Source organism: Vicugna pacos, chromosome 26 (genome assembly GCF_048564905.1).
Source record: "Vicugna pacos chromosome 26, VicPac4, whole genome shotgun sequence".
Taxonomy (NCBI): domain Eukaryota; kingdom Metazoa; phylum Chordata; class Mammalia; order Artiodactyla; family Camelidae; genus Vicugna; species Vicugna pacos.
In genome coordinates, this window is record NC_133012.1 from 7914475 (window position 1) to 7926647 (window position 12173).

At 38.4% G+C, this 12173-nt stretch overlaps 1 protein-coding gene across 1 annotated transcript in view; it reads right to left on the reverse strand.

The window, feature by feature from the left end:
- The window catches only part of UNC5D (unc-5 netrin receptor D), a 599258-nt gene extending 587475 nt beyond the window's left edge, over positions 1-11783 (reverse strand). Inside the window, exon 1 of the mRNA XM_072950289.1 lies at positions 11726-11783. The gene's annotated coding sequence lies outside the window, so the exon portion shown is untranslated. The remainder of the gene's footprint in view (positions 1-11725) is intronic.
- Positions 11784-12173: the final 390 nt, after the last annotated feature.

Here is a 12173-nt window from a genome sequence, read left to right on the forward strand (position 1 = left end):
TTTTTTTCCAGTGACTTCTCTGTAGAATGATTGTAGTTGGAACGGAGAATAAAGATAATTAAGGCATTGTCCCTAAAGAAATAAAGGCGCAGCCAATTATGTAATAAAATATCATTAGACTATGATAGAGGTATATCGTAAGACAAAAACAATATGGTCTTGCAGCACTGAGTTGGTCATTTAGAGTGTGTAGAAGCTGGTCAAATGGAAGAAAGAGAGATGAAAATTCCAGACAGAGGTAGGACATATAGTCACTGGAAAGGTTGATATACTTGGAGAGCAGTGATATTCCTCTCTGAACCTCATTTTCATCTGCAAAATGACGAGATTAGATACTATCATCTCTAAATTCCTATTACACTTTACTATTCCAAGCTTCTGTTTTTGCCTCTTTGACTTCTGCTTCTTATTCCCACATTTGGTGTAAAACAAAGTCCATTGCATGAAATAGCCCACCATTCTGTAAAAATAATACAAGAAAACTTTAATATGAGCAATTTACTGACAGACATACCTACTCTCAGCTGTGAGCTTCTGAAAAACACTAAAAACAGGCTACTTGAAGGCTAAAACTTCCCTTAACATGGACTGGTTACTTTCCTGAGCACATCTGATTCTTCCATTGTCATTAAAACAGTATCTTCACTGAGTTGTAAAAGGGTTAAGTGTCGGACATGATGTATTACCGAGGAATGTCATCTAAAATGCACGAGGCCGCTGCCCTTAGAGCAAGGTTCCTTGTTGGCCATCAAAGAAATGGCCCTGACATTCAGTTCCCTCACTGCACGTGAAGGGAAAGGATCACTTTAGGCAAATAGACGACAACTTGTAAGTAATTATTGCAAGAAATTGCTCATATAGGTCCTGACAGACACCTTCTGTAAATGTTGATCAAGCTGTTAATCAATTCAGGAGCCAAAAAATATTTCCCATTTTGATTTATTTTAGATTTCAAAGGAAAGCAACACATAGGAACTGGTGGTTTATTAACCAGCAGGAGGAAGGGAAACATTTCCCTGCTAATTCACAAGGGCAGTCAGGGGTTGAAAGCTTAACTAATTCCAACATCCACTTCTTAAAAGAGACCTTCCCCACTTCATTGGGGTAGTTTTGAGTTTCATACATGGTTTGGTTGCCCTAAATACTAGTATTTGAGGGCTTTGTTTAGTGGACCAGGTAAACTGGGGAGGTTTATTAAACTGTTTGGCAAAATAGTTGTTTTTTTTTTTTAAAGTGGAATGCTCTACATAATGTAATAGTTCCCCTCATCCATTTTACCAGGAAGCCTTCACAAAATACCAATTTTGACTTTGACTTTTGCAGATCTCTTTTTTTCATGTGCACTAAGGTGGAATTCTGATCTCAAATAGGGTCTGAGGGGTAGCGAGCAAATTCAGCCACATGATATTGATATATAGCTATTTGGCAACTGACTGAATGATCACAGTTTTCTTCTTTGGCCTTGGGCCTTATACTGATCAAAAGTGGAACTTTAGGGGACTTGAGAGCAGCGACAATGGAGCTGTATATCTCAGTGTGTTAGTATGCCTTGTAACCTTAAACGAAGAGTGGCATCCAGCTTTCCTAGAATTTCCAGGCTATAAACAGATAGAGAGGAGCAGGTACTGATTTGAGACTGAAGATTGCAATCAGGAGATTGATCATCTTACCTCCTTAAATGATCACTTTTTTAAATGAAAGTATAGCTAATTACAATGTTATGGTGGTTTCTGGAGAAAACTCTAATTTGAAAAAACACATGCACCCCAAATGTTCACAGAAGCACTATTTACAATAGCCAAGACATGGAAACAACCTAAATGTCCATCAACACATGAATGGATAAAGAAGATGTGATATACATACACAATGGAATACCACTCAGCCATAAAAAAGAATGAAATAATACTATTTGCATCAACATGGACAGACCTGGAGATTCTCATACTAAGTGAAGTAATTCAGACAGAGAAAGACAGATATCACCTGATATCACTTATATGAGGAATCTAAAAAAATGATACACATGGTACAAGTGAATTTATTTCCTTAAATGGTCTTGACTGTCTGATTGGAAATGAGTGAGAGTCTGACCGCTGGAATGAATAGATGTAAGATGTTAGGAAACTTCGTTTCCCTGGGAACTTGATGTTAAGTCTCTCTCTACTAATCAAAAATAAGACCTGCTTCCCACTGTAGGGCAGCCAGCCCAGGTACAGAGATGGATGAAGCGTGGGCCTATGGGAGACTCTCCTTTTCCTCCCTCTTTTGTTCTTCAGTTCTACTCTGAACGTAAGTCCAAACTGGTATCAAGCAGAGCACAGGATCAGCTTATCCCTACGCAATGGGCTCTGCAAACCTGGTGATCCTAGGGGAGCATTTCCCAAAGTGTGGTCCTTGAAGCACCTACATAGGAATCAGTTGAGTCACTGTTAAAAAAAAAATTAGATTCCTAGACCTCGCCAGAGCCATGGGGGACAATCCCAGGACTTTGTATAAATGTGTTATCTCTCCAAGTAATTTTTATATTCACAAATGTTTGGGACTCTCTAGCCAGACCAATGATACAATAGCCTAATAGAAAAGAAAACTGTAGATTATAAAACCACCTGATATGATACATCTGCTTTTTTCACCATGAAATTGCTGAACAGACCTCTAAAGTTGGCAGGAAAAAAAAAAATCCAAGTTGGTGGGGGGAGGGTACAGGTCATTGGTAGAGAGTGTATGCTTAGCATGCACAAGGTACTTGGTTCAAGCCCCAGTATCTCCACTAAAAAAATATATTATTTTTATTTATTTTTATAAGTTATTTATTATTTTAAAATAAATAAATCTAATGATCACCACCCCCCCAAAATCCAAGTTGATGAAAAGGGGCCATTACTGCAGTAAAGGCTCACAACAAGGGCTGCAGCACTTGGGAAATTTCTAATTAAGAGTACAAGGTGTGTGGACTCCTGGAACTGGGACTCTAAGGTAGAGAGAGGGTGACACATTGTTGCACAGGTAGCTTGTTCATAATTTCAGTCTCCCAATTTTCTTCCTCATTCATCCATATATTTTTTTAACTGAAGTAAAGTTGATTTACAATGCTGTGTTAATTTCTGGTGTACAACATAGTGATTCAGTTATATATAGGTATATATTCCTTTTCTCAGTCTCCAAATTTTTAAAAAGCATGTTGGCTTTATTGGTAAAAGGTAAAGTGAATCACATTTCTTGGCTGCTCCATCTGTGAACATCTTATAGACATATTTGATAGGGACCCAACAATCAGGGCAAGGCAGGAAGGGGAATGAGGAATTCAAATGAAAGAACTCAAAAAAAACCTTGAAGACCTACAAACCAGATGTTCTGGGGCCCTGGATTACACCCTTTTCTCTTTTCCTTCTCATGTACAAGAAAGGGATTTCTAGGTTTGAGTGAGCATGTGTGCTTGTAAGCTGGAATGATTTCATGGGAGTGGTGGCATAAAAAAAAAGCCCTTACAGCCACCTGCAGGTGCAGCTCCCTCACCTTCCACAGAGGTCCTGTCCCTTTGTGCTGTTTCTTTAACTAATAAAAACTTGCCATGTGCTGTGACTCCAAAGTCTCCTGTGAATTCTTTCACCAGGGACTGTGGGTCATTGACCCCTGACCTGCAACAATATTCCTCAACGTGATCTCCTTTATCTCAACCTGGAGACTAAACTTTGTGTTCACCTGTTAATAGTAAGGTATTCTCTATATCCTGCAATGATTCTGACTCATCTACTCACCACCTCTAGATCTAAGTACAGAGCAATCCCAAGCATTTCTCCCTACAGGGTCACTGATTTGTTTCCTACTGCCGAGAACTTAGGCAACGTTGTTTTACCTTCAGGTGAGTGGAGGCCTGGAAGCACTGCCGGGGATCAACGCTTAGCTACAGGGCATTTGCCATGTCCTCATATAACCATTTATTCCAAATGATTTTCTTTCTGCATTCTCATTACTTCTGGCCCTTTAAATCGGATCATTTTTATTTCACCTCTTAACGCAGCTCAAGGTAATTCGCACCGGCAGGTAGTATGAGTCATGTTAAGTGTTTCCCATGAAGCAACAGAGTATGATTGAAGCCAAAAAAAAAAAAGTGCTTTGTTTAACGCAGTGGATAAAAATCAGCTGCATTTCACAATATATCCAATGTCTCTTGTCAAGGGGGAGGAAATTAGAAGTGTGACTTGTGGGAGTATCTTTGCAGAAATCTGTTAGGGACCAGAATGTTTAGTCTGTGCCAGGTCTGGTAATAAAGTGCTTAGAGGCTAATTCAATTGTTGGAGTTACCTGATTATAAAATTATAAAACCCCATCTATCTGTTATCATTTATTTGTTTGTTTAATCTTTGCCAGTCACTATAGTCCTCAGAGTTTATTAACAAGAGAAATGATAAAGTTCAACACATCTGAATCAATTATGTTCCAGGGAAAGTAAAAACTTGCAGAACCTAGTCACTCAGCACATGGGTCATGTATATAAGCTGGTATCTTTCTTTATAAACTCTTAAAAGGCTAAAAGGCAAGACTAAAAGCAAAAGCATTGCTCTTTCCTCCACCAGGCATAGACTTCATACTCCACTCCACACCATTGCTCCAAGCAAGGATTTCAGCGAACTTCTCAGGCATGAAACGGAGTTTTCTGATCACTGTACACTAGTCCCTGGCATCCCCACATTTCCTACTGTCTCATGCTCCCAGTGCTTTCTCAGATGTCTTATTCTGGAGGTTCTCCGCTTTGGAACTTTCCAGACCTACCATTTTCTGCTGTTGGCATTACTAAATACAAACCCAAGCAGAAAGACACCAAGCACAACTGCCTCCAAGGGCATTATGTCACAGTGACTAAAGCACATGCTCTAGAGTCAGACTTCACCGGTTTTGTAACAGAAAATAATAAACTTGACTCCATGTTGGTTCTCTTCCTTTAGCTCTAACCCTGTGCTCTGTTTCCTGTGCTTAGTCATCCTGGTTCTGCACCTTTTATGAAAAGAATGTTGCCCATAGCCTGAAATACACAGCAAAGCCCATTCTCAAGGTTCTGACCTTTAAAGGTGTAACACTTTTCCATTCATACAGAGAAGAAAAGTTGTAGGACAGAGAATAACATTTGCCTTGTTGGAGGTTTACAGGAACATGGTGACCAGACCCACATGGACAGCTGCAAGAACAAAGGATTCTGACACCAAGAAGTTTGCGACAACCAATCACACCCCCTCTCCTTTTAGTACAAAAGGAGCCTGAATTCTGACTTGGATAATGTGGTTCTTTGGGACACTAGTCCACCATCTTCCTGGTCTGCTGGTTTTCTGAATAAAGTCACTGTTCCTTGCCCCAACAACTCATTTCTCGATTTACTGGCCTGTCATGTGGCGAGCAGTACAAGCCTGAACTTGGTAACAGTTTGAATCCTTGGCTTTGTGATTATGGCAGGTGATTTAACATTTTTGTGCCTTGCGTTTTTAATTTGTAAATTTAAGATCATATTAGCAACTCTTAGGCAGTTGTGAGAACTGAAAGAATTAATTTATATAAAGCACTTAGATTAGTGTCTGAAAATTATTACATACTATTATCAAGCATATGCCTACGGTCTTCATCAGGGATAACTTGGTTATAAAGGGACATAAAGGTATGGAAACTACCTTAAGCAAAACAAGCACCTGAAAAGCTGTATTTTTTTTCCAAAGTTAAAGCAGCATCTTAAGGAACATCTTAAGGAGAGGGTAGTTCAGTTGGTTTTCAGGGTATCCTGAGCCAGAACTTGGAAAGCCCTCAGGATCTCAAAGGCAGAGGTGCTATCTCTTATTTTCTTGGGATTCACATGGTTCCCTGTCTCTGGTCTAATCAACTGTGGGTAAAGGTCCTGAATCATGAGTCCCATTGTCCACTTAGCAATCATTGTGGGAACATACTGTATAAGAAAGGGCCAGGAAAAGGCACATAAATTGATTATTTAGTCTACTAACTTTAGCATGAAGCATTCTGGGAAAATGCCCATTGTGTCTTGGCAGGTTCCTGGTATATGTCTGCACAGGTACAGTGCAAATCAAGGAAAATAAAGAGGCTAGTGATAAGATGCATCTTCAGGAAAAACTCAAAGCATAGATCCAGACATCCTATCTTGGCTTTACTAATTCTGAGTAAATTTAGGGTAATTTTGTCACATAAGTGGTGAGAAATCCAAACTTTGTGCATGTGATCTTTATCTTGCACATCTTTCCTAATTCCCTTTTTGAATAGTACTGCTAGGGACATTTTCTTTATACAGGACTGGAAAAACAGGCTAAGAATGTTATCCTTATATTGTTGTAATATATAATTTTAATACATCAGATTTCCATATTGGAGAGGGTCTTTATTCTACATGTTTTTACAGAATAAAACCAAACAAAAGCAAGCAGGAAAACCCAACTCTACAAATTATGAAATCCTTGGAATTTGAAAATGTACAGAAAGAATTAAATCCATGGGTACTCATGATTTTGAGTTCATGAATCTCAAATGGTCTCTGTTTATAACCATTCTGAAAGCAACCAATTTCCCTTAGCTAAGGTTTAAATGAAGATAAGAGCACCTGCACATCACTATAAATATTTTAATAGCATGTTAATACAGGAAAGCCTAGAATATTGAATTATTACCAGCTATTACGAGCACTTAAAGTGGGGAAAAATGGAATTTAAATGCTACTTTTCTATCCCGTGTGAGTATTTCAACCACCCCCCATTAGCTAGTTCTTCCATCAGGAGGCATTAGGAGGACTGCTTTTCCCCACCCCTTGAAATTCTGCAGGGCCATAGGACTTGTTTGTTCTATAAAATGTGAGCAAAAGCACTGCATGTCACTTTCTTGTAGAGCATTTTGTTATCAATACTTGACTCTCCAGCTCACTCAGAGATGTTGATAGCATGTGCTGCTGTGGAGGTGCCATGAGATTAGAGCATCTTGGAATGCTGAGAATTCACCTGGAATTCATTCAGACTCAGAGTGGACTTTGTATGAGTGAGTGACCTTTCTTTCATCTTTATTGAGGTATAATTGCCAAATAAAAATGGTTATACCTACATTTAAGGTATACAACCTGATGTTTTGATACACATATATGTTGTCAAATAATTGCCTCAATCAAACTAATGATCATATCCATTACCTCACTGAGTTACCTTTTTCTTTTCTTTTGTGGTAAGAACAATTAAGATCTACCCTCTTACTAAATTTCAGGTGTGCAATACAGTCACACTGCTGTACAGCAGATCTCCAGAACTTATTTATCCTGCATAACTCAATAAACTTTGTGCCCCTCTGGATATCAATTGGAATTTGGGGGCTATTTGTTACTGAAGCATGACTTTTGAGTAGATTCTATCTGCTATACATTTCAGAACTAAACAAACTTCTGAACCCCAGGAGGCTGGGGAAAATTCCTTTGAACGTGTATGGGAAAAAAGGAAGAGAGAATAGGAAAGATGGAGAGTTTCCTAGCAAATTCTTCCCCCCTCCTTTATGACTTGAGGAATAGTGCAGTACAACTTCCTCATTTCACATGTAAGTGACTTAGAGACCCAGAAAGAGGAACTGACTTGATCAAGTCCAAACATTTGTCAGTGGAAAAGTCTATTAATGTATTACATGCTATTCCACAGGGAAAGAATATGAGAAATAAAAGACAAAGAGCAGGCCAGAAAGAAAACCCCATAGCTGTTTGCAATTTTAACAAAATAACATGTTGATCAAAAATTTAGTGGAAATGTGAGAATTCTGAATTCAAAATCAAAGGTTCATCTCACCATTCTACTTGAGAAACGAAAGGAAAGTCCATGCAGTATTGCTCGCATAAGCTCCCAGATTGAGTTTACCCTACCACCAGGAGACACGGAGAGAGGCAAACACTCTGCCTTTTTGTGTGACTTTTATGTAAAATAATAATAAAAGAAAAAAGGCAGGTAGTGATTAAAAATAAATCAAAGAAAGCCAGCTAAAAGCAGAGATGGGGCAAAATATGAGTCTTTTGATTGACAGTTAATTAGGGACAGTATGGTTAAAAGACATGAGTTATATTCCCAAGCTGAGGAAGTTTAGACAGGTTATTTAACTTCATTAAATTCATTTTCCTTACTCTAAAAATTGATTGAAATCTAAATTTCTTTCTCACTTCAGTTTTTGACCTTTTTTTCTCCAGCAACCCTCAATGATTTATTTTTCCATATTAAAGTATTATCTGTAAGTAGTAATGTGAAACTATAATGAATTTAGCAAAGTATTGAGTAAGATATCCACTTCTTAAAACAACACTTCGATCATTTCTCATACCAATTATCAACACTTACTGTTGGAGCAAATCCCTTCCTTCCTGTTCTCTACCATTTTTTTTTAAGGTTAGACTTCCTGCCTTTTAGCTTCCTACATTTCCATCCCTCCTCTTAGGTTCTTTTATTTGTGCTATATGGAAATTTTGTGGTAGTTGAAGCAAGGAAATTTCCCTATGATTTGAAACTTTTCCATTAGTGCACTTTCTATCTCTTAGCTTTCATTGGAAATTGGCTTTCCCCAGTGGCTTACTGTTCCTATATCCCTTACCAGATTCTTCTCTGTTTCTTCACTTTGAGAATTCTTGAGACAAATTGATGGAGTCAGATTTTCTTTAATCTCTCTCATGCTAGGGCTACTTCCAGACTACCGTTTTACTCAATGGCTTGTTCACCTTTGGGATTTATACTATTTTCTTTAGCATTCTTTGAATGACTACATTCACCACATTCATCTATCTACACCCAGGGCATTCTCCCATCATTCTTAATGAGTGCAGTAAGATGCTTAGGCATTTCCTCTCTACTCTGTTTTTTGCCATTGTCTTGACCTTTACCTTGATTCCATTTCAGTTACATAATAGTAAAGGTGCCTGAAGACCTCATTACCATGCAGTTTGGGATCTGAGATGCTTCTTTTTGTTGTTGTTGCTATCAACTTCTTATCAGGCATGTATCCTAACCCTTTATTCTTGCTGACATCCTTTTCACCTTCTTCATAAACTTAAATCCCTGAAACTCTCCCAGTTCGTGTCATCCACCATCTCTTTCTGAATCTACTTGCCTTCCTATAAAGCCTGGAACCCGTGGTCAGACAATTCTGTGATATCTCTCTAACATCTTAGAATTCCCCATTGCTACTCCCAACCTTCAGGTCTACTTTATAGATCCCCAACCCTGGGTAACCTCATCAGGTATCATCTACTCTTCCTGCTGGGCTGTCAGCAGTAGCCAAAGAGTCACAAAACTAAAATAATGGGTCCACTGCAATTTCATGCTAAGTAAACACAGTTAGGTCTTCCCTGCTGTTCAGTGATCCTTAATCTATTTATATGTGGGAGATGCAACACAGCATCCCCCACAGCAACTGTTCCACATTATTACACATTATTAATTTCCTCAGGATGCCACCCCTACACGTTACCTGAAAGTTCTAATTGCACCTATGATCCTGACAGAATTGAAAACTTCTGACTTAAATTTCTTCACTGCTTTCAACAGCTCAATGTATATCTGTTTTCCTCCTGTCCTCCTCTCTGCCCAGAACAGTTTCACATAACATTGTATTCCTCCTCTTTGACAAAATTTTCTCCTGTAATTGGATCATATCCCCTTCTTTTTCTTTAGGACCAACTTGCAGAGATTAACTCTCTCCTTCAGCATTTCCTCCAGCATCTTCCTATCTACAACTTCCTTTCTTTTACTGTATCAAAGAGCAAGGCCAGATTCTATTATTCTTGATTATTTTCTTCTTGTTCACTTTCTTCCTAAAATGACCAAATTCTGTTTTAATATTTGAATAAAATTATGGTCTCTTTTCCTCTGCCTGGCATTCAAACTCTTGGCCCTTGATATTTACACTTACTTTGGATGTCTTTCCTGAATTGCTGGTAAGTCAAGGACAATACTTGAGTATTAAAGTGAACATAATCACATTCTGAGCTAATCCTGACTAGACTGCACAGCCTGCAGAATCTTGGGTGCAAAAATGTATGAAACATCTATGGCAAGCTGGTAGGGAACATAAAGAAGGCAGGAATAGGCAGTGTTAGCAGTTAACTGAAAGAATAACCTCAAGATGGGTTGCCAATCAAACTGATGGATGGACCATTGTCTTTTATGCCATTGTTCATGTGTTCTCTCTAGTGGGGTGTCTTCCGTATCATTTATTGTGTCAAACTCAGACTTTATGTGTCCATGATGCTTTTGCTGGTTTCCCCATGTAGAGTTGGGTATTATGTCTTTTATGCTTCAGGGCACTTAGTGCAGGCTTTGGTTTGTTTATATGAATGTGTCTTAGGAGGACTGAGCCTTTAGGAAAAGGACCAGTTGCTACTTTATGTTTCTATCTCCTTTCCCTAACATGATAAATGGTCCAGAGGGGTTTTTAAGTATGTGTTAATAATTGAAGTGAATAGATAATACAATCAAATACTTAACAAGTCCTAACTCAGAGATGGCGAATTAGAACAAAATGGATGATTGTAGTGGTTACGGTGGGGAAACTCACGTCAGAGGAGCTTCTTCGGAGTAAGAGGCTCTTTAAACCTTGATCTTAATCTGGATATCTATTTATACCCTACCTACTATAGATCCAACACTTTTGAGTCATCTCTACCCCATTTACCCAAGCACCCACACCAATATTTTCAGGCCACTAAGAGTCTGAGGCAGAGACTTGGGTGGCTGAAAGTCTTAGGGCTAAAATTCCTATTAAAAAGATAAACCAGGACAGAACAGTCAAGTGCTTCTTTGTCAAATCATAATTACATAATTTTTGAAGGCTTACCTCTGCTTTAATAGTAAGAAACTATTTGGGAAAATGTACTGGAGGCCTTACTTGCCAAAAAAAGAAAGGTGATGGCAGAGACAGGAGACACAATAAACAGTCTGAGGAACTCTATTATTATATTTTGGGAAAAGTAATCGGCCATTGACAGGACTGACATTTTAATCACATTTTCTCTTCCATTCACTTACATTCTTTAAATCCAGCCTCTGCTCATTGAATTGGAACACTGTACTGCCTAATCTTGCTACTTTTCTGAAGTTCACCCGGCGATTAAATATTTTCAATGCCTTTAACATTCTTTAAAAAGTGTAATTACACGATGCTTAGCCTTTGACACAATTAACATTTTCTTCACTTTTTGGAATGGAGAGCGTGTACGGTCCTAAATATAGTTGCTGTCATAGAACAGAATAACAAAAGCCAAGAGGAAAGGTTCAAAAGAGGTGAAGTTCGCATTGGAGGGAAGGACATGTTTTTATGCCAATTGCCTTTGGTTTTCTTTTTGATCTTTGCATAAACTAAATTTTACAGACTTGGCATTTTATACCAAAATGCAACACAAAATTGTCTTCAGAGTGGCTTTTATTTTGGGCCAGGGGTTGGGGGCAGGCAAGAAAGTCAATGTAAAGAACAGTGACACATCAACAGCAGCAGTTGGTGATGGCTGATGAGAAATAAATGTCAGACAAGTAAAGCAACAATAAAGTCATGATTAGCACCACAGGGATATTGGAAATTCCAGCTGTGACAGAGCGCTTTCTTCCTTCCTGGGTTCACTGCCCACTATATAATGTGTTTTCAAAACTAACCAATCCATCAATCATAAATCTACTCACTATGCTGGAAGTTACAGAGAACCACAAATCAAGCGTAAGATAGTACTTACCTATTAAGGGCTTATGTCTTTTCTAGGAAGGTAAGACACGGTGGCATTTTCTCCAAAGAGGGAGTATAAACACCCAGCTGCTTTTTTATTGTCCATGGAAAATTCTGGAAAAGAAGCAGGGCAGAAGAGTTAACTGAAAGTTAGTAGGAATTTGGGTTCAGAAGTTGGAATTAGAAGACTAAGCTTGGTCTTACTTGGATGCCTAAGATTAAAAAGCTTCAGAGAAGTATTTAGCACTCAAGGAAATCATACAAGAGGGAAACAGTGGACCATTCTGTTTTCCCCTTAGAGTTCCTCTGTGAAGCTGTCACCTAATGTTGATTATAATATTATTAGGAACAATAATGTAATTGTTATGACCTAATTTGCTGCTTAATATCAGATAACATTACACATTTTTGAAATTTTCAAATTAAAACTGACTTCAGTGCCTACTTGACAGCTAGGC